We start from the raw sequence: 23011 nt of genomic DNA, 5'->3' as shown, positions 1-23011 counted from the left end.
TGTATCTGTGGATAACATGCTCATGATCCTACTTCTTTATTGTTCAGTTTCAGGCAGTATCTACTGATGATCCACTGTGGAGGATGAAAAGTTATCTCTATTTCTCTCTTCCCATCAAAAAAATTTTGCTTAATAATTTTTGTGAGTATAGAATTCCAAGTTGAAATTTAAAGGCATTCCATGGTCTTTTGGTTTCCAATGTTGGTGTTAACAAATCCAAAAGTATCTGTGGTCCTTTGTATGCAGTCTGTTTTTATTTTTCTCTATGGAAACAATGTTTAGAAATTTCACAACTTAGCATCTCAGCATATTTTCATCCATTCGCCAAGTGCTTGGTGGGCCTTTTTAACCTGGAATCTCTTACATTCAGATCCTGGCTTATTCAGTTATTTTCTTGAAATTTCCTAATTTACTTTTCTCTGCTTTTTCCCCCTTGAACTCTTATTATTCAGATGTCCATTCTCCCTGGTCATTTATACTTTTCCTTCCCCCTCTTCCTAGGTTTTCTTTTATTTTTCTCTTTCTGGAAAAATTTATTTTCCAATGTTCAACTGAGTTCCAATTATCATTTTTACCCAGTGGCCAATGAATGGTTTACAATCCTGAGATCAAGGATCCCATGCTCCACCAACTGAGTCAGCCAGGCGCTCCCATGAATGGTCTTTTTAATGCAAATCTAATCATGCTTTCCCTAGGTTCCCTTCAGTGGTTCCCTGTTGTCCACAAGACAAAGTTGGACCTCTTTTGCACAGCACATGGGGCCTTCCACACAGTGGCCTGTGGGGTCATCCATGCTACATTATTAAGAGCTATATCTCCAAGGTAACCAAACAGGTCCACTCATATGCTTCCACAGTTCTTCATGGAAAGGCCTTCTTTCCCTTGTTTGGCTACATAATTCCTATTTACTTTCATCGGCAATGTCCATCTGGCCCATCTGAGGCATTTTTATTGATCTGTCCATTATCTTCCAACACACTTTGGCTCTCTCTCTTAGCATGCAGCATTTGTTTAAATTTCTCTGTTTCCCACTTAACGTTGTGAGTTCCTTGGTAGCAGGGCCAATGTCATTTTTATCTCTGTATTTCTAGAACCTAGAGGTCTAGGTCTATAGTAAGGGTTAGTAAATGTTTATTGAATGACTAAATGTCACTACTCTTACAAAAACAATAGTGCTAAAAATTGTTTAATAATACATGCACAGTTCCACCTAGTGCTTTTCATATCATTTAAATCTTTTAGTTTGCCATAGTAAGTTCCTAAAACTACAAGTAATTTTTTGTAATTAATAGTGATTTTAAAAATCTGAAGCAATGTCTTTTTAATTTTGCCATAATTACACTTTTCCATAACCTAAAGTGACAGCTAATTGACTAAGGTAATTTTTTCAGTAGTAAATTTCCTTTGATCACGACAGATCGCCTGGCTGTGTTTTTAAAAGGACTGAAACACTCCTAAAATGACTTAAAAACTATCTTACGTAACTGTAAAAAGAAAAAAAAAGGTCCTACTTTCAATTTCTCTAGTGCCAGGCTTGGGGCTTTTCAGATAGATCAATGTTGCTTTAAGTGTCATCACCTACTGATAAAAAGTCCTAGGAAACAATGCCTCCCAGCATTACCTGTAAGTGCAATACTTGAATACTGCAGCTTTTCTGTGAAAAGACCTTTTTAGTCACATTTAAAAAGACTCAAGTTTTGGTAAGTTTTCACAAACAGGGATCTTTCCATTTCTTATTTATTCAAATGTTAAGCATACAGATGTAAGAAAAATATTTGGGTGTTTCTACATCAACCAGAGCATCCTTGGAATTTCCCGCCTGGATTCTCAATGCTAAAAGAATGGAGTTGTTCAAGCCAGTGAGGTTACTACTAGGATGAAGATAAAAGCAGTGCAAAGAAGAATTGCACCATTTGGTAATAAATGACACTCAACAGTAAAATAAATGCCTAAAATAAAGATGCTGTCATTTACACATTCATGATAGAGATACATATGTGAAACTGTTCATTATTATTTCACTTCCTTGGACCATTCTGGCTGGCGATGTTTCAATCAGTTTAGATTTAATTTATTGCTTTGAAATAATCACATCTCCACCATTCCTGCTCTTCTCCTGTCTACATTTAGTGATGCAATCAACTTTAAAGGAAGCAGGTTTACAGAAAATTGGTATAATTTCAATATCATTTTGGATTCCTCACATTCTTTTCCTCTCCTAAATCTCACCTGCTGCCAAGTGCCATGGAGTTTTGGTTTCATTACCATAAACCAATTGGTGTGCTTTCAACAGACTCTAGTTCTACCTCCCATATCTCTTCCTTTCTCACCTCATCATGACATTGCCAATAAGGTCCATTTCTCTCTCAGCCCTACTCCCATCTTTAGCTTTTTCTTTCTCCTCTAAAGTGTCTGCATTAAATTAAAATCCCATCAATTAGCTTTACAACGACTGTTTCAATTAAAGAAAAAAAACCACATCACTGCTCTATTTCCTGCTAACTTCATCCATATTTTTTATGTTCTTGTGGGTGTGTGAGCTGCTGCTTAACAAATGATTCTGGTGATTTTTCTTCCTCTTTTAAAATAATTCAAACTTTCATTGTTTCCCTGGAACACTCTAGTCACCGATTTACCTTCTAAGCATCAGCTAAATTTTTGTTATTCTATGCCCTCAATGGCATTTGTCTGATACTCAGATTATCATAAAATGATTATCTCCAACATGGAAAAAGCTAAGCAAAAACGAACAAGCCTCTCTCTCATTCTATAACCCTGATTCCCTCTACAGAGACAACTCTCAGTACCTATGTGGATCTCCCTTCAGAAATTGAATGTATTTAAGCTAACATGCATAGAAATGTGTTTTATCCTCCTTCCCTCCCCAAATCAGAATAGATTATACATGCTACTCTTTTTTCATTTAATATATTTTCAAGAGCTCTCCTTATTGGCACTTATGGTTCGTCTTCATGTCTTCATTCATTTATTTGAGAGAGAGAGAGAGAGAGCGAGAGAGTGCAAGGGGAGGAGCAGAGGGAGAGGGACAAGCAGCCTCTCTGCTGAGTGTGGAGCTGGACACAGGGTTCAATCCCACGACCCGGAGACCATGACCTGAGCTGAAATCAGGAGTCAGACACTCAACTGACTGAGCTACCCAGGTGGTCCCCTCTTCATTCTTTTTTTAAAGGCTGTCTAGTATTTTATTGCATAGACTCCTCAACTTCTTAACCATCTACCTACTGACTGACATGAGATTGTTCTCAGTCTTCTGCTCTCACAAAGTTGCAGTGTACATTCTTACACTTACACCTTTGCAAGTGGGATGAAAGCACAGTAAGTGATTTATTAGGTTGATTGAGATTTTTATAGATATTACCAAATTATCACTCAAAGAAGTTATACTGATTTACCCAATAATGTATAAAAATGACTCTAAGCCAGTACTTGCAAAAATTGCCACAGGGATTTTTCAGTCAACTATCCAAAAGCTTCAAAGATTCTAGCACGCCTAGATATTTTTCCCAACTTTAGTTGCATATAAAAATATTGCTCTTTGTTGAAATATAGAAACACTGACAATAAAATGAAAACCAAGTTTCACATCTCAAGGATTTAGAAAGGTGATTGTTTATGGAAAATCCCTGACAGACTGGAAAAGGAAAAAAGAGTCAGTTGTACAAGAAAGTGCTGCTGCCTAGCATCACCGAAAGGAAGTAGGTATTAATGTCATGGGGACCATCGCCCATTAGTTGGTGTCAGTACATTCTTGCTATGAAATGAAGAGACAATTTCCTAATTGAAAAAGACAAACCAGATAAAATAACAGGAGAAAAAATCCTACATATTTGAAAAACTAGCCTTTTAAAAAATGTTTTTCTTTGCAAGACATCACAGAATATACAGATGTAGTTTAAAGGATAATATTATAGTGTAAAAATGGTGCTCCTTTGTCTAATATGAAATGATGTCTTGACTGAGGTGCTAGCAGCTGAGGATCAGGTGAACCCAATTAACCCAATTTTTACTTGTCCCTACTAAGTGGTTTATTTTTGATGTATACTACTCCCTAAATCCTTTAGGGTACAACACAGAAAACCATAAACAGGCTATAAAGGTCATGACATTAATTTTCCTGTCATTCTCATGCTTTAAATAGGCATCAGAAAGCTAAAAAAAAAAAAAAAAAAATATTGTCCTCTGGGAAGGAAGGCAAATCTGAAACTAATTATGGTAGTTATTATTATAATACTATTAAATTAAACACTGTGACCCAAGCTAAATTTATCGTGGTACCTTTTGTTAATGAATAAAACTTCCCAAGTAAGATTACTGCATCCTCTCATATCATAAAATGATTCACCAGAGGACTAGTTGAACAAAGTAACCACTGAAAAATCTGAATTTTCATTCACCTAAAGCTTAACTAAAACGTTTAATAAGCATACATGGAATCTTTATGTATAAAATGCTCTTACAAGCTTTATTTAAAAAGGAAAAACTTCACAGGGGCAGAATACTGAACTAATAGTCACGGACAGTTTATCTCCACTTGTTTTCTATGGTCCGCTACTTCTCCTATTTTGTGAACTAGGGACTGGCTCCTATTACTATTATTTACACCAAATAGAAAATAAAATGTGGAGGAAAATCTCAGTAACATCTTTTTCTGCTAAATTTCTGAAACTCAAACTGCTTTAGGTATTTGGAGGACAACATGATCCAGAGGCTCCATCTAAACTTCAAGAGTTTTTCTGGTGGCTCAGTCTTCCCCTCATTACCACTCACTGGCCTGGGCTCCAGATGGGAGAGGAAGCCGCCTCGCCTGGCAAGTGGGAAGTGTTTGCTGTCTGTGTCCTCTAGCGCCCTGACACTGGAATGATGACCCATGCAGACTCTGTTGGATTCTTTTAATCCTTACAAATGCTGGCAGAGAGATGAGGGCCAAGGACAAAGAATGATAAATCTGGGTGGATGGGAAGGAAAGGTAGGGAAGAAGGACTATCCACATCTGTGTGAGACCAGCAGAAAGATGAATAAGTAGCAATCACAAGATAAAGAAAAAAGGAGTGGGAGGAAAAAGGAACAATGGCAACATTATTTTAAAAGGAGAAATGGCATATTAATGGGGAAAAAATCACTTAAATTTCAGTTTCTTTAAATATCTCAGAAGATACAGAAAACTATTTAAGAAGTAGTTTTTCATATGCTTTCTTGCAATTAGTAAAGACATTTACAGGACCAGGATGTTCTGTGCATCAGTGATAGTCTCAATAATCTCAGTGACTAATGACTTGGTAAATGATTTTGCTGCTGATCAACTGCAATAGTTTATTAAAACTTAAGATGACTAAAATTAAATACTTTATTTTTTTAGAGTATTTATTTACTTGAGTCAGAGACAGACACAGAGAGAGTGACCCGAGGGAGAGGGCAAACCTGCCTCAGGGCTCGATCCCAGGACCCGGACATCATGACCTGAGCCGAAATCAGATGCTTTAACAGACTAAGTCACCCAGGTGCCGCTAAAATTAGTTTAATAGCATTTTGTTTCTCTAAATTTGAAAGTTCGTTTTGTTTTTATTTTTAAAGATTTTATTTATGTGTTCATGAGAGATACACAGAGAGAGGCAGAGACACAGGTAGAGGGAGAAGCAGGCTCCCCACAAGGAGCCCGATGCAGGATCAATCCCAGGATTCCAGGATCATGCCCTGAGCCGAAGGCAGCTCAACCACTGAGCCACCCAGGCGTCCTAAAAGTTAGTTTTAAAATAAGATTTTCTAATTGTCTTTGTTTAGAAGTGTTACAGAACTATGAGGAAGTACTACATCGGAAAGATTTGAAAAAAGTCAGAATGAAGCAGAGAATTGTTTTCTCTTGCAAGGGTTTCTACAATGGCTTACTGTGGACATGCAGGGATTCCAATTCAAAAGATATAATTAGGAGTGGTTCCCTGATCTTTTGTTTTTATGTATTTACCATGTTCCCACAACCTATTGTTTTTGTTTTTTTCCCCACAACCTATTGTTTTATAGCTAATAGATCCACATTGCAAACTGCCCTTGTACTCCAAACGTGTATTTTCACAAGAACTGATGAGACAATCTTTCAAGCTCATGCATGATGGCACTGTCTGGCAGCAACATGAAGGTAGCCATCTCTGTTTTATAATGATTTGAATGTTTCATTATATTTTGTAGTTATTATTTTAGAAAAATTAGTGGAGCTCAAAAGATTAAATGTGATTAATATGACACCAAATGCACAGGCAATAAAAGCAAAAATAGACAATTTGTACCACATCAAAATTAAGAACTTCTGTGCATCAAAGTAAAGAATCAACAGAATGAAAAGGCAGCCTACAACACAGTAGAAAATATTCATAAATCATATATCTGATAATGGGGTAATATCTAAAATATATAAAGAATTCCTAAAACTCAACAAATAATCTGGTTAAAAATTGGGCAAAGGACTTGAAGAGACATTTTTCCAAAGAGAATATATAAACGGTCATCAAGTATATGAAAAGGTGTGGAGTATCACTTATTGTTAAAGAAATGCAAATAAAACCCAGTAAGATGTCACCTCACACCCATTAGGATGACTACTATCAAACAAAACAAAAAAGGAACAGAACAAGTTTTGATGAGGATGTGGAAAAATTAGAGCCTTTGAACACTGCTGATGGGAATGAAAAATGGTGCAACTGCTTTAGAAAACAGTATTGTGGTTTCTCAAAAACTGAAAAACAGAATTATCATGATCCAACAATTTCACTTCTGGCTATATATCCAAAAGATATGAAAGCAAGATCTTGAAGAGATCTATGCACATCCATGTGCATTAGCAGCATGATTCACAATAGCCAGGAAGTAACACAAGCATCCATTGATGAATGAATAGATAAGTAAACATTGTGTATATATATATAATGGAATAGTATTCAGCCTTAAAAAAGAAGGAAGTTTTGACACTTGCTATAACAGGATGAATCTGGAGGACATTATTCTAAGTGAATTAAGCCAGTCTCGAGATGACAAATGTGTGATTCTACCTACAGGATGTATCTCAAGTGGTGAAATTCATATAAACAGAAAGTAGAATGGTGGTTGCCAAGGGCTGGGGGAAAGTGCAGAGAGGGATTTGTTGTCTAATGGGTATAGAGTTTCAGTTTTATAAGATGACAAAAGTTTTATATGTTGGTTATACAACAATGTGAATATACTTAACACTATGGAACTATGAAGACAGAAAAGTGGTTAGGATGATGAATTATATGTGTTTTTTATTATAGTTTTTAAAAAGTAAATATGATTTTATTAGTATTAAGAAGAATAAGTCTTGGGGGTGCCTGAGTGGCTCACTCAGTTAAGCATCTCACTCTTGATTTTGGCTCAGGTTATAATCTCAGGGTTCTGAGATCGAACCCCAAGTCAGGGGGTAGCCTGCTTGAAATTCACTCTCCCTCTGCCCCCTCATCATGCCCACTCTCATCCCCCACTTGTGCTCTCTGTCTCTAAAAAAAGAAAAAAATAAATCTTATAAACCATATGAGTTTAGGCAAAAGTGGCAATTATTCAGGGTGTTTTATGTGAGCAAATCTTTAACCTTTATTGGAAGCATGCTGGACTTTAGTCCATATATATGTGTGTAGTTGTGAGGAAAAAAAAGTAATAAAATTAAAGAATATTTACAGAATATACATTATTTATTATACATATCTGTGTCAAAAGAAATGATGCATTAAGGAATTATATAATGTTTTAGTAGTTTGCCAGTTATAGAATATCTTCTTATATAGCATTACACACTTTCGTGTATTTTCTTGAGGAACATAATTTATACAAAAATAAATACTGCCTATAAAGAGAAATTCCTAGTCTAGAGCTCCTCAGGCCATAGGCTGTGAACATAGCCACTCCGAAGATTAGATCTGGCTCATTTCTAAAGATTTTTATTTTATTTTTTTATTTGAGAGAGAGAGAGAGAGCATGACCAGAGATGGGGGAAGGGCACCAGGAGAGGGGAGGTACAGAGGGAGAGGGAGAAGTAGACTCCCTACTGAGCAGGGAGTCCAATGTGGGGCTCTATCCTAGGATCCTGGGATCATGACCTGAGCCAAAGGCAGATGCTCAACTGACTGAGCCACCTAGGTACCCCAAGATCTGGCTCATTTCTATGTCCCCAAATGTGTATCACACCATATTCTCTGGTGAGTGTATCAGAGACGCAAGGGGTTTCTAGGTAACATTTGTTCATGAGACTACTTTAATATTAACAGCTGACAAAATGTTATAGGGATAGTGCCTCAATAAATAACATTTTCTCAGCTCCAGGTTGGCTCTGGCAGGGGTGAGTCTATCCCTTTTCCTTCAATCCACTCCCTAGGCTTTGGCACTATCAAAGTTGAGTTGAGAGAATCGAGGTAACCTGAGTGGTTTTAGATTAAAACAGCCACAGGTATCTTACAGTTCAGCTGTAAACCCCTCAATTAGCTTTGAGATTAAAGCAGTAAGGCTATTTATGCTTGGGCTTCCCAAGACTTGGGTCTGTATTCACAACGCAGACAGTAAGACAGACAGACAGGGGTGAGGGTGGGTGGGAGGCAATAGTCTCCCATCCATAATTCTCCCACCTCCATGCAGTGCCTTCTGGGGATATTCAGTTATAGTTGAAGGATCTAAAATACTGGTAAGCATTGTACACCTACAGATTATATTCTCTAATAATCACACTGCATGAAATCCAAAAAATGAAGCCCTACTAATGAGAAATCTTTTCTCATTTTGGTATATGTTCTCAAAAAACTGATATTACAAAAACAATTGGTGACTGCAGTACATTCACACTCAGCATTCAGTTCTCTATAAGTGACTGGGTAGGGAGATAATTTTAGTCTAACCAAGTAAAGGCATATAGAAATAAAAGGATGATTTCAAAGGAACTGCTATGGGAAGCTACCTCTGGAAAGAAGAGAACTGAGAGATGAACACTTGGGAGAGAGAATGATTTGCCATTGTGTGCTCGTTGGTAAATCTTATGCATATTTCACCTTATGGTTATACTACTTAAGACAACATTATCAACAATAAGAACAATGAAAAGCATGAACAGATCTAGAGAGACAGGTGGTTCTTAATAAACACTAGCAGGGAAAAATGTCCATGAAATAATCTTAAGTGAAGCAAATTGTCGAACAGTGGGTATACTCTGATCCCACTTGTCTTAAAAAGAAAAGGTGTGTTGCTACAGAAACATCAAATTGTCAACAGTCATTGCCTCTGGGACTTTGGGTTTGTAGAACTTTCCTTTCTTCTTTGTACATTGTGTGCGTGTGTGCCTGTGTTTATGCATGCACATATACAGTGCACAGAAAACCACATTACCATCTTTTTTAATACTAAAAACAATAAGCAACTATCCTAAAAGAGAGGAAGACACCCTAGGTTCCACTTTAAAAACACGTATCTGTTTAAGAAAGACAAATGGACATTTTGATTTTTTTTTTTTAAAGATTTATTTATTTTAGAGAGAGAGAGAGAATATGTGTGCATGTGGGCACACAGGAGGGGCAGACAGAGAGGGAGAGAGAATTTCAAGTAGACTCCATGCTGAGTGGAGTCAATGGGGCTCAATCCTGTGATACAGGACTCTGAGATCATGACCCAAGAGAGTGGACACCCATTTGATGGAGCCACCAGGTACCCTGATATTTTGATTTTCAAGTAGTAAATTAACAAACTAAATGATAGTCTTTCTGGCAGCCTGGGTGGCTCAGCAGTTTAGCACTGCCTGCAGCCCAGGGCGTGATCTTGGAGACTAGGGATCGAGTCCCATGTCAGGCTCCTTGCATGGAGCCTGCTTCTCCCTCTGTCTGTGTCTCTGCCTCTCTCTCTCTCTGTCTCTCTCTCTCTCTGTGTGTCTCTCATGAATAAACAAATAAAATCTTTTAAAAAATGATAGTCTTTATGTATTTTCCTCATTCTAAATTCACAGTCACCATTATTATCAATAAATAATTTTTTGTCAAGATCAAATGCACAAGGCTCACCAATCAACCATCTAATATTTACAATGAACAGAAGTTAGTAGATTGTGCCTACATCAATAAGAGCAACATCAGATGTAATTTCTTAAAATTCTTGTTTTAATACTTTTGTTCAGCTCAAAATGATTTCAGCTTAGTAGTAGACATTTAGTTAAGGATGGATTTTCAAAATCAACATAAAACTGAAAAAAATTCCTATAAAGAATATTCTCTTCTTCCACAGTTTAAGTTCAATTGGTCTATTTCCCAATGGATGATTTAAATTTCCAACACTGATCATACTTATATTGAACTAATGTCTATCTTTCAGGAAAATCTCAAAACTCTTCAGGGCAGGGTCCAGGTTTGTCTTGTTCCCATTAGACCCAGGACATTGGAGGGGGAGAAGTCTTCCATAAGTATTTGATGAACAGACTTCGAAAGATGTAAACCTAAATAAGAGGAGTTGTAAGATTTACAGATATTCAAGGGCAACACAGATCCTAAACAAAGATTATGTAACCAATAAAAAAAAGATCCATATCATAGTTAAAAATAGTATAAGGAAAGAAGAAAAAGATATTTGCCTAAACCACCAGTCTGAGAAAATCAAAGCATATATTCTCTAAGCACAATTGCCAGAAGCCTCCAGAATTTGGCTATCTTAGAAATATTAGGCTCTGAGTCACAAAGCCAAAGCCTTGAAAAAATAACCACAAGTAACTTCTGAAATGGGATTATATAATACTATAGTCTTAACGTATGTTATCACTGAAAACTTTGCCTTATTAGCAGATTCTCTTGGAATTCATTTTATTTCAAGAATCTTTCAGAAAGAATTATGAGATGGAGAATGTCCTTAAACATAGACACACACACACACACACACACACACACACACACACACACAGCCAGACTTCCACTGTGACAATTCTTGAGAGAAATCCAAATCTTAATACTCTTTACTGAATATGTATGTTTTTTGGCATGTCCAAATTTATGTAATCTACTATAGTTGAATTAGGTCTACTCACGAACTTTCCACTTTCAGCAGAATTTTAACTGAAGTGGAAGGTTACACTTTTTCTGAATCAAAACAAAACAAAACAAAACATAACTTCTCTGGCCACAAGGATAACTAATTAAAGTCATATGCTTTCTTATGCAAGCTTACATTTTTTGTCAAAGTAGGACAGTATAAAAGGTAGGAGTTCATTCATCAAATCAATTAACAACCCCACAAGCCAGCCATTAGAAAATTTTTTCTCTAAAGGCTATATAGTTAATATTTTCAGTCTTGTGGGCCCTATGGGCTCTGTTACAACTAATCCTTCCTGCTTTTGAAAGCAGCCATAGACAATATAAATGAATAAATGTGGCTATGTACCAATAAAACTTTTTTTAATTTATGGATACTGAAACTTGAACTTTATATAATTTTCATGTGTCACAAAGCATTATATTCCTTTGATTTTTTTCAATAATTTAGAAATGTAAAAATTATCCTAAGTTTGCAACCCATACAAAAACTGGCCCAATTTGGCCTATAAGCCATAGACTACTGACTCCGGACCTAAACCAACTCTTTAAGAAACTTCCACTTGCTAGCCATGTGACATGGTCCTGACTCCTCCTCCTCCTCCTCCAAAAAAAAAAAAAAAAAAAAAAAGCCCTAACAACAAACAAAATCAACAAAAACAACCACCATAATTGAATAATAACATCTTAATTTTCAGGTGGTAGTTAGAGAGCTATTTTATTGGTATAACCATGGTGATGACAGCCAACATTTACTTTGAGCTTACTATGTTCCAAATAGTGTTCTAAACATTTTTAAAATATTTACTTATTTATTTGAGAGAGAGAGAGAGAGAGACAGAGAGAACATGAACAATGAGAAGGGCAGAGAGAAAATCCAAGCGGACTCCCCACTGACCACAGAGTCTTACTAGGGGGCGGGGGGTTGAGTGGGGGCTCAACCCAGGACTCTGCTGAGATCATGACCTCAGAAAAAAATCAAGAGTCAGATGCTTAAATGACTGATCCACATAGGTGCCCCTAAATAGTGTTCTAAACATTTTAAATGTGTTCTAATTTATTTCTCATCACAGTCTTGGGATAGATATTTTATGATCACCATTTTATAAATGAGGGACTAGGCACAGAGAAGTTAAGTAATTTATCAAAGCTCATACAGCTGGTAAATAGTGAAGCTAAAGTTTCAAGACAGGCATTGGGTTCTGCTCTTAATTACAAATGCTCCAACCTCAAAAATGTCCCCATTCTTTTCTTAAAGTTCCCATTGCAAATGACATTTTTCAGAAATTAAAATGCATAGTGGAATGAGCACATATGAAAAATGATGATTTTCAGAAATTAAAATGCACAATGAGATAAGTGTGTGTAGAAAATAATATAATATAGTTAATGCTGTTAAGTAAAGAGCTAATCCTAAGGTTGAGCCTATATTGATAGCAAATGGAAACTTGATTCAAATGGGTTAAAGCTTCAGTGTTCTCAGGGAAAAATTAGCAATGATCCCTGCCTCCCTCCTGTGTGTATACCAGCTGATGAGAACAGATGTTGGTGAGAATGCCCCAGAAGAGGATTGCAAAAGACAGGTCGTTGCAATTTTCTCTAAATGACTCTTGATTCTCCTAATTTAAATTTGTCTCAAGCTTTGCTGTAAACAATGGCCTTTATAGAGTTATAATGTTTTTCTTATTACTTGTACATTAGCAGTAAAATACTAATAAAAAGGGAGATGCCTTCCTTGTAACTGTTACAGTATAACATAACTTAAATCACAAGTATTTATATGATCTCTTTTCTTTGCCAGGTCTTTAACTTGTCAGTTGGTTCTGTGTGCTGACATTTCAAATCTGAGTGGATGCCCAATAGCTAATTCTTCAAGGGTCATTTGAAAAACAATTTTAGGGTACAGACTAAAATTTATTTCAGTGTAGGCTTAAACTGCCAAAGTGGCTTTTAGAAATTGTAATAAAACACTACCACTCCACATAACTGCAGAATAAAAATATCTTTGAAGAACTTGACATTTTAAGACTTTGGCTGGCCAAGGAAATAAGAATTGCTAAAACTGAATTCATTCCAATTATTCCTCATTGGAAGGTACCTACTTGCCAAAAAATTATTTCAGAATTTATTTCCATTACTTATATCAAACTGAAGAAACCCAAATGACAGATGATCTCTACAGCATTGGGGATCAACAGCAAGGCCAACTATATTAAAATAAGACACTGAGGATGTATACTAGGACAAAGAGACTCCCAGAGAGAGACTCAGCTGGCAAATATACAAAAATTATTTGTCTAATTCTCTCAAAAATTTTTTTAACTTTCCCCAAATATTTGCTATCAGTAAATTGCACAGTTCTATATTATGTGACTGCCTTGGTAAGAAAGAGCTATTTCTTGAGAGAGAAAAAAATCCATTCATGGTACTTGGAAGTTGTTCATAACAAAATACATACTGAAGGAATCTCTCTGGCTTAGCAATGGCCCTCCAAGCTAGTCATGGGGAAAAGTCCAACATCTCCCTCACTTCCCAGATCTAGGTTTTCACCCAGTTGTGTCAGTTTTATCTCTTATAAAGCCCTTGGATACATCCATATCTTCTCATTTCCACTGCTAACTCCCTGGTGCTAGTTGCTGTGTCATTCCCTGCAGAGACCACAAACTACTCTATTAAGTAGTATTCCTCTCCTGCTCCTTCTCCAACCAACATGGCCACAGTCATGTTTTCAAAGCATAAATTAGAATGAACCATCCCATAATGAAAACCATTAGACACCACAGCATGTCCATGAGGTTTGCAGTCTAGTCTCTGCCTGCTCCAAAGTTTCATCCTACACTCTTCACCATCACCTTCTGTGTCCCAGCCACACAAGCCATCCTTCAGTTTCCTGAACACAGCATGGCTCTGTCAGCAGAGCCTTTACACATGCTGGTTCCCTTCCCAGTAATGCTGCTTTTCTTCTTGATAACATGGACTCATCCTTCAGATCTCAAGGCAGTATCAACTCCTTAGGAGAATTTTCTGACCTAATTTGGCTCAGATACTCCTGTTAATAACCTCAGTGAACACTGTACCTTCTCTCTCAAAGCATGTACCACAATTGTAATTTTACTTAGGTAATGCCTAGTATCCTCAATACACAAGAAGCTCCAGAAGGCAGTGGTCATATCCCTTTCAGTTCATCTGGTACCCTAAACATTTGGCACAATATCAGAGTATTTGGGAGGATCTCAGTTCATATTTATTTATTTGTATTTGTGATAAAATTCACCCTTTTAAAGTGTACTATTTTGTGTTTCATAATATATTCACGAATATAGTATATTCACAGTATATATATGTATTATATATTATATATTTTTTGTGTATAAAATATAAATATAAAATATATAATATAAAAATATATAAAACATATATATATATATATATATTTTATACACACACACAACTATCACACCACCTAATTCCAGAATATACCATCACCCTAAAGAGAAACACCATACCCATTAGCAATCACCCTACCTGCTTGTCCTGGAAATCATTAGTCTATTTTCTGTCTCCACAGATTCACCTGTTCTGAAAATTTCATATAAGTGGAATCATGAATTACGTGGGCCTTTTCGTGTCTGACTTTTTTCACTGGGCATAATGTTTACAAGGTTCGTCAATGTTACAGAATGTACCAGTACTTTCACTCCTTTTTGTTGCCAAATAATATGCCATTGTATGAATATATTGTTTCCACTTTTTAGCCACTATGAATAATGCTGCTATGAACATTTGTGCACAAGTTTTTGTGTAGAGATATTCAATTCTCTTCGATATATACTTAGGAACGCAATGGGTATATTCCATACAGGTATAGGTTAGGTCATAGGGTAACTCTGTGCTTAATCTTTTGAGGAATAGCCAGAACTTTTCCAAAGCAGCTGTCCATTTACCTTCCCATCTGTAATATATGAGTTTCCAACTTCCATATATTCATACTGAATCTCTGTCCATTTTTTAAGTTATAGCCATCCTAATGGCTATGAGGTGGTATATCATTGTGGCCATTCTCTAAAGACTATGATGTTGAACAACTAGTTAGTTGCTCCCTGCAATTTGTATACCTTTTTTTGTAGATACTCACTTCAAAATTGGAGTTTCTTTTTGCTATTGAGTTGTAAGAGTACTTTATATATTCTCAGTACAGGTCCCTTAGCAAATATCCCATTCTGTGAGATGCCTCTTCGCTTTCTTGATGGTGTCCATTAAAGCATGAAACTTTTCATTTTAAATTTACCTACTTTTCTTGTATTGTTCATGCTTTTCATCTTAAACTAAGAAACGATCACCTACTCCAAGGTCATAAAGATTGCAAACTCTGTTTTCCTTTCAGTTTTATAGTTTCAGTTTTAGTTCTTACATTTAGATCTTTGATCCATTTTGAGTCAATTTTTGAGCTAGTGTGAGGTATGGGTCCTCTTGCATTCTCTCTCATGTGGATACCCACTTCCTCCAGTTCCATTGGTTGATAAGACTATTCTTTTCCCCAGTAAAATATCTTCACACTCTTGTGAAAAATCAATTTACTATAGATGTGAGGGTTTATTTTAGACTCTCAATTCTATTCCACTAATCTATATGTTTATCCTTTTTGTCGGTACCATCCTATCATGTTTATTGCATTTTTATAGTAAGTTTTGGAATTGAGAAGTGTGAGTCTTCTTCTATTTTTTTTTTTTTTTTTTAAGATTGGTTTGGCTATTATGAGTCCCTGGCATTTCCATATGAATTTTAGGATCAGTATGTCAACTTCTATAAAAATGGCAACTGGGATTTTTACAGAGAGCATTGAATCTGTTGATCAATTTGAGTGTATTGCCATCTTAACAATGTTAAGCCTCCCAATTCAAGAGGATTAAGAGATACAAACCTCCAGTTATAAAATAAGTAAGTCATGGGGATGAAAAGTACAGCATATGCAATATGATCGATAATACTATAATAAGTTTTATGGTGATAGATGGTAACTATACTTATGGTGGGGAGCATTTCATAATGTATATAATTGTCGAATCACTACGTTGTACAACTGAATCCATATAATACTGTATGTAACTATACTTCAATTAAAAAACCATAAGATACCTTTCAATATATTTGCTTTTACTTTTCAACGTTTTTAAGCTTTAGTGTGTAAGTCTTGCATTTCTTTTGTTAAACTTATCGCTAAGTATTTATTCTTTTTAGTGCTATTATAAATGTAACTGTTTTCTTAATTTCACTTTTGCATTGTTCATCACTAGTGTACATAAATACAATTGATTTTTAGACTGATCATGTATCTTTTAGCCTTGCTAAACTTGTTTATTAACTCTAAGTTTTTTCAGTTGGTTTCTTAAGGTTTTCCAAATATAAGATCATGCCACCTGCAAATACAGAAAGTTTTACTTCTTTTCCAATATGGGTATTTTTTTCCCCTTACCTTTGCCTAAAGTCCTTAACAGAAATGGCAAGAGAACACACCCTTATGTTTTTCTGGACATAAGCTGTGAAGTTTTTGTAATTCCCACCTATTTCTACATTGTTGAATGTTTTCATCATAAAAGGAACAGATTTTGTCAAAGGTTTTTTTGTATCTATTAAACAATGATCACATGGCTTTTCTTTTTCTTTTTATTAATGTATTGCATTGCTTTTCTTATGTTGAGCCAATCTTGCATTTCTGATAAAATCATTCCACTTGGCCTTTGTTTATAATCTTCTGTATATGTTACTAGATTTGGCTTGCTAGTATTTTGTTGACAATTTTTCCATCATATTCATAAGGAATATTGGTCTGTAGTTTTCCTGTGTAGTCTTCATCTCATTTTGGTATCAGGGTATACTAATTAATTGGGAAGTATTTTCTCCTCTTCTAATTTTTAGAAGACTTTGTAAAGCATTGGTATTAATTTTTCTTTATAAATTTGATAGAATTCACAGGTGAAGCCACTGGGTTTAGGTTTTTTTTTCCTCTGTGGGAACTTTTTAATTATAATTCAATCACTTGTCAGTTCAGAGTTTCTATTTCTTGAGTTAGTTTTGGTAGCTTTTGTCTTTTAGGAATTTGTCCATTTCATCTAAGCCACCTAATAATATTTTAGCATATGATTATTTCTAGTGTCCCTTTATAATCCTTTTTTTTTCTGTAAGATCAGTAGTAATGTACCCTCTTTCATTGCTGATCTTAGTAACTTGAATGTTCTCTCTTTTTTCTTGGTCAGTCTAAAGGTTTGTCAGTTTTATTAATCTTTCAAAGAACCAACCTTTGCTTTCATTGATTTTCTCTATTTTTTTATTCTCTAGTTCTTAAATTTATGCTTAAACCTTTTTTTTTTTTTTTCTGTTTGCTTTGGTTTGCTCTTCTTTTTCTAGGTTCTTAAAGTGAAAGGTTCAGTTACTGATTTGTGATCTTTTTTTAAAAACACAGACATTTATAGCTCTACATTTCTCTCTAAACACTGTTTTCTTGAGCTGTATCCTATAAATTTTGATATGCTGTATTTTAGATTAATTTATATCAAGGTATTTTCTAATTGCCCTTGTGATTTCTTCCTTGACCCACTGACTATTTAGGAATGTGTTGCTTAATTTCCACATATTTGTGTGTTTCCCACATATCCTTCTGTTACTTATTTCTAATTGTATTCTATTGTGGTCAGAGAACATACTTTGTATGATTTTTATACTTTTTACATTCATTGAGGCTTGTTTTATAGCTTAATGGACATATAGCTATGTTTTATAGCCTAATAGCCTATAGCCTATTCTGGAGAATAATCCATATACATTGAAAAGAATGTATATTCTGCTCTTGTTGAGTAGAGTGTTATATACATGTCTCTTAGGTCTAGTTAATTCACAGTGTTGGAATGGAACCCAAGCTGTTCTGATGTATCTAAGAGGGGGCTCATCTTTTTAAGTGTACATTACTCCATTTCATATTACCCTAATGGTAAGAAGTATGCAAAATAAAGTTCTCAGTTTGGATCTGCTCTTAAAATACATCTGTTCTAAAAAAAAAAAAAAAAACTTCTAAGGACAGCAAAGTAGGAAAAAAATGTAGCTGTTCTAGGTTTCCTAATTAATTTTATATCTATCTCCTGGGTGCAAATAAAGGATTGTAAAACACCCTGATAATAAAAAATTACTATCGAGTGCACAATGAAATGTTAAAATGTTATTTCAAACACTAGTTTGCCTAAGCACTTTCTAAAAGAAAGATCCTATTATTTGATTTAGCCAAAATAAATTTTATGATTAAGAAACTTAATTTATGAAATTGATAAGATACTCTGGGAAGTCCTATGCATTATTTTTAAATAGGCCTTTTGAGGTAGGTCTAGGAAAACTGTGACAACTACATCAATGTGCACAAATTATATAATGTTTTTATTATGTGATGTCTCAAAATGTCTAGAAAATAAAACTTGTTGACTTTCTTCAAATTCTCAGGAAAGATAATTGAATTTTCAAACTTAGGAGAAAAACACAAAGCAGTATTTGTATATCATGAAGGCCACATCCACATCTATTGAAAAAAAAACAAAGAGTATTGGGATCTTAAGCAAAATCCATGAAGATATTTGCCTTATTCTATTGTACAATATGAAAGCTTACCACTTCAGTAAAGTACTAAGATTTTTCAAAGTATATGCACATAGATATAATTTAAATAATGACTATTGAATTATATAAAGTTACAAATCCTAAAGACATGCTTAACTTTTGATTCTGATTATCTTTTATTAAATACTCAGCACCTCACACTTACTATCCATGAACTGCTACTAAATCATTGCCATCTTTATCTTTATTTGGTAACAGAAAAATCAGACTTCAAAAGTATATCAAAATTCTCTAACTGAATAAAAAAATATATATATATATAATTTTAAAGTATCTCTTAAGGAATTTTTGGATAAACATTGTTTTTCTTAAGCCAATTTTAAATTGATAGAGTTAAAACTGAAGCTATTATATTCAGTGTCTTTCTCCTAACAAAAATCAAGACTAAAATTTCATATATTCTAGAATTAAAAACATCCAGGGGAATTACTACAAAAAAAAAATAGAGTAGAGGAACATGGCTCCAGTAAATAGAAATGTTCATAATTTAAAAAATCTGAACTAAGAATAAATATAATACATCAATTATGATTCATACTTCTCAGCTACATTAAATAAAGTTTAACTGGGTAAGAGGAAGTAATTCTCTTGGGAGGTCAAAGAAGTAGGAGTCACTGTTATTTCAAATAAGAACATTTATCTATTTAGTAAAAGTTTGCAAAAATGTATACAATTTTATTAAAAATCTCTGATCAAATAAAGTGTGTCCCACAGTATCATTATAGCATTTTTCCACCATTTATTTAGTGAGTATCTGTGGGGTATACACAATGAACAGCTTGCTTAGATATATACAAGTTCTGCCCTTACGCTAGTTGGAAGTCTTGCTGGTGAAAAAAAAGGTCTTGCAGGATAAATAAAATATATGATAATATGGATCACTAGAAGATTCTTTCAATGAAAGAATTTAAATCACCCCAAATATTGTTTTTTTCAGTTCTGAGGTATAACTGACAAATAAAATCACAAGACATTTAAAGTATACAAGGTAATTAATGATTGACACATATATACATTGTGAAAGAATCCCCTCCTCAAGTCAGTCAACACTCATGACCTCATACTGTAACCCCTCCCCTCTTTTATGTGAGAACATTTAAGCTTTATTCTCTCAGCAAATTTCAGAATGATACACCATAGTCACCATGTCATACATTAGATCCTCAGATCTTATCCATCTTACAACTGAAAGTTTATATCCTTTTACCAACCTCTCCCTATTTTCCAGACACCCCAGCCCCTGGCAGCCACTTTTCTACTCTCAATTTTGCCTGTGAGTTCAAATTTTTTTCTTAGATTCCCCATTTATCTTTCTCTCTCTGGCTTATTTCACTTAGCAATGCTCTTCAGATCTATCCATCCATTTGTGGCCACAAATGACAGGATTTCCTATATGTGTATATGTACATGTATTTTCTTCAACCTTGCCACTTTTTATTAAAATGACTTATTTGTAGGAAACAGAATATCTTTCTTTTTCCTACTGGAAATATATCTTCAGTATATAGTTAACAATTCATCTAGTCTTGATATGACAAGACATAGACGAATCCAATCTAAATGACTAAAAGGACATTAAAAGCTTACCTAAAACTTTAATAGGTTAATGTAACATTTTTAAAAAGTTTTGAACAGATATTTTAGTTACCTCTTATTATTTTAGGTGTATGTATGTGAATGCCAAAAATCAAAGTAGATTTTGACAAAATACCACTCAACAATAAAAAAACAAACTACTGATACATGCAATTACTGGGATGCATATCAAGGGAACTATACTAAATAACAAAGTCAATCACAGAAGATTATATACTCTAAGATTCCATTTATATAACATTAGTGAAATGAAAAAATTGTAGAAATAGAGAACAAATTAGAGGTTGCCAGGGGTTAGAGATGGGAAAATGGGGTAGGTGAGCATGGGGCAACAGGAAGAATCCTTGTGATAGAACTGTTTGGTGATAAACTGTGGTGAAAAAAGCTACACGTGTGATAACAAATCCACAGAAACTAAATGTTTACATATGCAAATAAGTTCAAATAAAACTAAGGAAATCTGAATAAGACCTGAATTGTATCAGTGTATCATATGGATGGTATTCTAGATGTTACCATTTTGGGGAAAATGCATAAAGATTACATTGGGTGCCTATTATTTCTTATAACTACATGTGAATTTACAATTATCCCAAACTTAAAAGTTTAATTAAAAAACAGCTTCAAGGGGATACCTGGGTGGCTCAGTGGTTGAGTGTCTGCCTTTGGCTCAGGGTGTGATCCTGGGGTCCTAGGACCAAGTCCTGCATTGGACTCCTTGCAAGGAGCCTGCTTCTCCCTCTGCCTATGTCTCTGCCTCTCTCTCTCTCTCTCCGTGTCTCTCATGAATAAATAAATAAAACTTTAAAAATAATAAAGTTAAAAATTTTTTTAAAATAGGGGGGAATCCTTGGATGGCTCAGCGGTTTAGCGCCTGCCTTTGGCCCAGGGCGTGATCCTGGAGTCCTGGGATCGAGTCCCACATTGGGCTCCCTGCATAGAGCCTGCTTCTCCCTCTGCCTGTGTCTCTGCCTCTCTCTCTCTCTCTCCCCCACTCCCCTGTGTCTCTCATGAATAAATAAAATCTTAAAAAAATAAAATAAAAAAAATTTAAAAATAGCTTCAAGGTGTTCATAGTACATATACAAATATGGTTATTAAATTGTCTCTGACTCCAGAATCCAGTTTTTTAAAGTAATCTTCCTCCAATTAATCTACATTCCACTTTAGTTGGTGTCAGCCCATGAAGAAAGGCAGATTTAGGTGGACAAAGGGAGAAATGCCTTGAGGTTGTAAAGAATGCAATAAAAACATATTAATATTTTAAAAAGTAGATCTAGAAATGTACTTGAAAGTTTGAGATCATAATGACATAAACAAGTATTTATGACCTAAGAGGAACTGCCTCCTTTGGTACTTTGAAGTATTAAAAAAAATCACATAGAATTAAATTACAAAGCTAACATGCTTGTTTATGCAGCTGGTCTTTTTTAAAATTGAAGAACTTTAAACCTACAATTCTAATAGGCTTACTGGTGACACCCCAATCCTTTGAAAAATAAATGAAATATCATAAATCATCTGGCAGGTCTTAAGCTTAGATTTTTATCATCACTCAGATGCTTTAAAAATAAAAAGCAATATGAAAGGGTAGGATTTTGTTTTGTGCCTTATAAAGTTTAAGATAGAAAATAAATCATACTATTAAAAGTCATTTAGAAACCTAACTTCAGGACTTAGGATTGAATTGGCATAATATTCTTGGTCATTCCTATGAGAATTCATGCAAGTAGAGTAGCTTTTCTTACAAAATATTTCAGAACTCTGGCACTTCCTGTGATAAATGAAGCAATAAGGCTTTGGAATTGCAATTGGGTATATTTAAGTACTTCATATAGGCAACCAGACTGTCATCTTGCTGGATATGTAGCACTATGAATTTATTATTTGGCATCTAAAGGAATATTTGAATACTTATAAAGAGTAAAGGGTTGGGGTAAGCCCTTTTAATTTTAAGCTACAAATTCAGGACCACATTAGAGCTACAGAGTTCAACCTTTATTTTCTGGCAAGTTGATTTAATGAAAAATACGGATTTTGCAGGAAATGTTGAAATGAAAAATCTACAAATACCTCAAAAATGTTAAAGATTCAACAAAAGAACAGTAAAATCTACATGTTAGCCACAGCATCCTGAGAATTTTTATCACAGTTAGGTTTTAAGAAAATAAATTATGGGATACCTTCTCCATGACCTGATGATAAGGTATCTTTATGACTGGTCAATGATCAATTCAATTGACATTCCAGTTCATAATAGTATGCCTTCAGAAGTCTGCTGGAGTAGCATTAGGGGAGTGAGATCAAAGCCGGGCCTATATAAGATTGTCATCATTTTAGATCTCAGTGGTTTTTAAATTCATTTTTAAGATACAGCTACCAAAGTGGTAGCCTCCAAATAAGGAGTTAACTAATGTCACATCTCTATCAGGCTGTGTGCATGCATTTGGTAAACATTTGAATAAATGGCTAACTTCTTAAATTTTGCCTATCATATTGTTGCTAATGAACAATTCTTAAATTCTAAAATGTACATTTTGTTTCTCATGAAATTATCAAATATTTAAAATACATATCAAAGCACATTTTAACATGTGTAAGTTATAAAGAAAAGTAATAAACACTCTTCCCACTAGTGACTTTAGGGAATAAAACCTTACTAGTAACTTTGAAGTTGCCTAATGGGT

General features: G+C 34.7%; 1 protein-coding gene and 1 long non-coding RNA gene across 18 annotated transcripts in view; one reads left to right on the top strand and one right to left on the bottom strand.

Moving 5' to 3' along the window:
• ZNF438 (zinc finger protein 438) overlaps window positions 1–23011 on the bottom strand; it is a 402160-nt gene that overhangs the window by 40433 nt on the left and 338716 nt on the right. The gene's annotated exons all lie outside the window — the stretch shown is intronic.
• LOC112670375 (uncharacterized) overlaps window positions 1–23011 on the top strand; it is a 77177-nt gene that overhangs the window by 7005 nt on the left and 47161 nt on the right. For all 4 annotated transcript variants that reach the window (XR_007405412.1, XR_004813453.2, XR_003142925.3 and 1 more), the window contains 4 exons: window positions 4702–4987; window positions 5378–5519; window positions 6037–6151; window positions 14638–14731. This is a non-coding gene — a long non-coding RNA (uncharacterized LOC112670375). The remainder of the gene's footprint in view (window positions 1–4701; window positions 4988–5377; window positions 5520–6036; window positions 6152–14637; window positions 14732–23011) is intronic.

The sequence above is a fragment of the Canis lupus genome, chromosome 2 (assembly GCF_003254725.2).
Source record: "Canis lupus dingo isolate Sandy chromosome 2, ASM325472v2, whole genome shotgun sequence".
NCBI classification, from domain to species: Eukaryota; Metazoa; Chordata; class Mammalia; order Carnivora; family Canidae; genus Canis; species Canis lupus.
The sequence above is the reverse complement of the archived record's forward strand: the minus strand, read 5'-3'. Positions and strand labels throughout refer to the sequence as shown.